At 40.5% G+C, this 4,099-nt stretch overlaps 1 long non-coding RNA gene across 2 annotated transcripts in view; it reads left to right on the plus strand.

Moving 5' to 3' along the window:
* Positions 1-340: 340 nt before the first annotated feature.
* The window catches only part of LOC108295783, a 30,059-nt gene continuing 26,300 nt past the window's right edge, over positions 341-4,099 (plus strand). For both annotated transcript variants that reach the window (XR_001821586.1, XR_005198268.1), the window contains exons 1-2: positions 341-656; positions 3,703-3,843. This is a non-coding gene — a long non-coding RNA (uncharacterized LOC108295783). The remainder of the gene's footprint in view (positions 657-3,702; positions 3,844-4,099) is intronic.

Genomic DNA, 4,099 nt, shown 5'->3' on the forward strand with positions numbered 1-4,099 from the left:
GTTGGATAACTGCCTAGTATGGTGTGTTAGCTGTACATACTCCTCAGAGATCTAGCTGAACTCCAAGAGCCCCAGGTCTCTGTGTATTGGTCATACTCCTCTACTGTCACTTTTAAACAAAAGTACTGACAACCGGTACATTGTTTCATCGAACCTGACAGAATTCTATCACTTGACTCCATTCCAGCCTAATTCCTCTAATTACCGTGCATACTCAGGAAGCAGCCTGAAGAGCGAAGGCGTTTTCTCTTAGTGAAAGGCAAGGGGTCGAAAGGCCACGCTCTGGCATTTCCGATGTGCTGGACCAGCCTACGTATCACGGTTGCCATAGGAACCTGACGTCATTGCGGCGACCGTGAAGACTTAAAATAGGGACAAACATGGTCGGGCAAAAGGAGCGGGGTCCCGCCTTCAGGTGTTTGTGACTCAAATGAGGGTGTGGGTGCCCCGCGGTGGGGTCTGAACCTTCCTGGGGTGTGCAGAGACGAAAGAAGCCCAGATTCAAGTCGTCTCGTTCCCGTTTTGGCACAAGTTGCCCTGGCTGTCTCATGAGAGAGAGAACTGGGACCCTCCCGGCCCCAATGAATGTAGTGTCTTGCTCCGGGTGTCCTGGGGCTACTTTCTATGTAAAGGCGGGACGTGGGAGGATGAGACAGGTAAGGACTCTCTTAGCCCAGCGTCCCCTTACGTAAAATGAGAATAAGAATGCTCACCCACAGGATTGCTGCCACCTGCAGTGATAACACAGGTGCAAGATGATATCCCTGTGGTTGTTATGGGACGATGGGTGCTTTATGGATTCAGCTTACTTCTTATTCTTTTAGTTTTTGAAAACAACACAAATTTATTATTTTACAGTTTTGGAGTTCAAAAGTCCAAAGTAGGTCTCACTGGGTTAAAATCAAGGTGTCAACAGGGCTATGTTCCTTCTGGAATTTCTAATGTAGAATTCGTTTTTTGCTTTTTTCCAGCTTCTAGAGGCTGCGTGCATTCCTTGGTTCATGTCCTCACATTACTCTGACCTCCATATTTTGGTCACATCTACTTGTCTGATTTTATTGCCTCCCTGTTTTCCTTATAAAGACCCTTGTAATTATATCAGGCTTACCCAGATAATCCAGAATAACCTCACCATTTTAAGATCATTAACTTAATCACATCTGTAAAGTCCATTTTACCATGTAAAGTAACATATTCACTTGTTCCAGAGATTAGGACATGGATTTCTCTGGGGCAGAGGAGTATTATTCAGCCTACAGCATCGTTGTATGTTAGATACTGTGCTGAGCCTCAATTTGTCTCTTCAGATCTACACTCCACTCCTCAGCACCCTACTCTGTGCTCCAGAGGTCTGATCCTTATAGACAACATCAACTCAGATCCCTTCTCCTCAGGCTTCTAGTTGAGTTTGGCCAATAGGAGATACTAGCAAGTGAGTGAGGGAAAGATGGAGTATGTGTCCCCATTGCCAGGTTCCTTGTTGTTGGCCTACAGGTTGGTAGTAGTTGTCTTCCTCTACCAAGGGCCCAGGACATTTCCTCATTCTTAAGTTGTTATTAGGTGATAGATAGAAAGGAGAAGAAAAGGCCCTGGTGAGAAACTCACTGTACCTTCTGGTTGTTATGATCACTACCCAATTGTATCAGTGTCATTGGTCACTAACTCAGTGCCAGCATGGTTGTAGGCACAGAGTCACTTCAATAAAGCATAGTAATTGCTGGAGTCTGACTCTCCCCAGGAAGCACTTCATGGGGACAGCTAAACTTATATCAGGTGTCTGAAGGAGGTGGGCTCTGATGATCTGGGTCATGATGGGTGCTGAAGCTTCTACTTCAGACTTGTAGGACAGTAGTCCTCAGGAGATCTCCAGCAGTTCCATCCTTGGTGGGATATGATGCCTAGCTCACGTGAGTTCATAGATCTGAACAGAACTGCATTATAGAATAGTACCTGTGTAGTTCACAAAGTAGTCTAAAAGTAGAGCAGCCACTTTGATCTCATCATTGGAAAAGAGGCTCAACAGGTGGACTTCATTGCATGCATCAGCAGCTACATGCTTTGTAGTATCCCTTCAGGCCCATTTGGCAATACCATTCTTAAAGCAATGAACTGTTCAGTTGAGGAAGGAACTTGATAGTTAACATGCATTTGCAATAAATTTACACATAGTTTTCTGACTGTATAAATAATAATTCATGATTCCCATGTATCTCAGATGGCAGTTGAAATACGTAATTGGTTAGAAGATCTTCATAGTAATTTGAGATTGTAATACGCATGCTTTCATGGTTGGCATGTTTTCATCCATTCTGCAATGTAACTTTTTAAGAGGCCAATAGTTTATTAAGTGTTAGTTAAATGTCAGGTATAAGAATTTAGTATTTTTTAAAAAACCATCACTTTGTAGTTTGCCCAATTATAACGATACCCAGTCGCACCCCCTAAAATAACCAGTTAAGCCTAAGTATTATTATTATTATTTCCTAGGAAATAACATTTTCAGTTCTATAGTACCTGGGCTCCCTACCTTTTCTACCACCTTGTCTCCAGGTAAACACATTTCTATCACTATATATTTGGTTTTATGTCCTAGAAATGTATATTAAGTAGAATCATAGAGAGGATTTTAAAAGAGGAACCTGGCTTTTTTCATTCACCCTATTTAATTTTATATTTATCCATTTTGTTGCATATATCAATAGTTTATCCTTTGTTATTGCTATTATTCCAGTATATGGCTATATCACTGTTTGTTTTATCCATTCACCTGTTGATGGATATTTGGGTTTCAAATTTGAGACACTGATAAATAAAGCTGATATGAACATTTGCGAATAAGTCTTTTCATAGATATATGCATTCTTTCTTTGGGGTAAATATTTAGGAGTGCAATGACTGGATATATGGTAGATATAAGATTAACACTGTAAGAAACTGCTAAGCTGTTTCCAAAGTGGTTGTCCCACTGCTGTCACCAGCAGTGTATGAGAGTTTTATCCTCCCCAACCTTGCCAGTGCTTGATATGGTCAGACTCTTTAATTTTGGCCATTCTTATGAGAATATAGTAGTGTCTCATTGCACTTTTCATTTATATTTTCCTAATGATTAATGTTGTTGAGTATCTTTTCATGTGCTTGTTTGACATTTGTATATATGTTGTCTTTAGTGGAATGTTGATTCAAATATTTTGCCCACTTATTTACTGGAGTGTCTGTTTTCCTCTGACTTTTGTGATATTTTCTTATTCTAGATTTAAGTCCTCCATCAGATACAAGATTTTAAACACTTTCTCCTAGTCAGGGACTTGTATTTTCATTTTCTTGTCCATATATTTGGAAAAGCAGAAGTTTTTTACTTTGAGGAAGTCCAATTTATTGATTTGTTCACTTACAGATTGTGGTTTTCACGTCATGTATTAATGTAATAGCATGACTACAGAGAGAATACTTGGACATGTAATAGCAAGCAGGGATAAGCCTACATTTCCACTAGATGACAACTTCACTGTCACTCTGTATGTGGGAGAGGGTTGTGGGATGGAGCTGAGGAAGAGGAAAAACATCATTGCACAGCTTCAAAGTAACTGAGTAGGGGGATAGGACAGACATCATCACCCCATCCTCTGTTTTTCATGTGCTTTTTCATCCTCCTACTTTCCTCCTCATTCCATGTGCTTTCTTGTCTTTTTCTCTCCCATCTAGTGTAACGTCAGACAAGGGTGTTGACTCTGCAGCACAAAACCAGTAGTTTGTAGAGATGAACCAGGTGTGGTGTTGTATCTGCTAGAGAGGCTACTGAGGCAAAACTCAAGAGATCCAGATCCCATCTTGGGGACACTCTAGGTACGTTGCTACTCTTCCTTCAGATTAGTCTATAAAACAGGATAAAAATACCCAATCCTCCTGACCACCAGGAATACTCTGGAATTTAACTGTGATCTCATGTGGGAAAGCAATCTTCCCTCCTCCTTAGAAAAGTAGTGTACATTTGAGTAGATACATTAATAGGTATATTCCAGATGTCCTGGAACTCTGCATGGTAGGTATTAAGTTAATTGTACTGAAGTGTGAACTGTTTTTTTTTTTTTTTTTTTTTTTT

Source organism: Cebus imitator, unplaced genomic scaffold, assembly GCF_001604975.1.
Source record: "Cebus imitator isolate Cc_AM_T3 unplaced genomic scaffold, Cebus_imitator-1.0 Scaffold658, whole genome shotgun sequence".
NCBI classification, from domain to species: Eukaryota; Metazoa; Chordata; class Mammalia; order Primates; family Cebidae; genus Cebus; species Cebus imitator.